At 38.3% G+C, this 206-nt stretch overlaps 1 protein-coding gene across 2 annotated transcripts in view; it reads right to left on the bottom strand.

Annotated features, from left to right (window-relative positions):
* FRY (furry homolog (Drosophila)) overlaps positions 1-206 on the bottom strand; it is a 137,672-nt gene that overhangs the window by 69,458 nt on the left and 68,008 nt on the right. The window lies entirely within an intron of this gene.

Raw genomic sequence — 206 nt, 5'->3', positions numbered from 1 at the left:
CATTCCAAAATCTTATAGGATTTCTGGAAGATTTTCTCTGTAGCTATCCCTTCTCCCTTCTAAACTGTTCAACCTTCTTTTTTCCTAATCCACTACTGTTTCTGCAGCCTACATCCTCTAGCTGCTTCACATGCCTTTAAGTTTTGCTGTTTGCCATTTTTTAGCAATCACAGTCACGTGTGTGAGAAAATGGCAAGAATAATCTA

This window comes from Acanthisitta chloris, unplaced genomic scaffold (assembly GCF_000695815.1).
Source record: "Acanthisitta chloris isolate BGI_N310 unplaced genomic scaffold, ASM69581v1 scaffold27280, whole genome shotgun sequence".
Lineage (NCBI taxonomy): Eukaryota > Metazoa > Chordata > Aves > Passeriformes > Acanthisittidae > Acanthisitta > Acanthisitta chloris.
The sequence above is the reverse complement of the archived record's forward strand: the minus strand, read 5'-3'. Positions and strand labels throughout refer to the sequence as shown.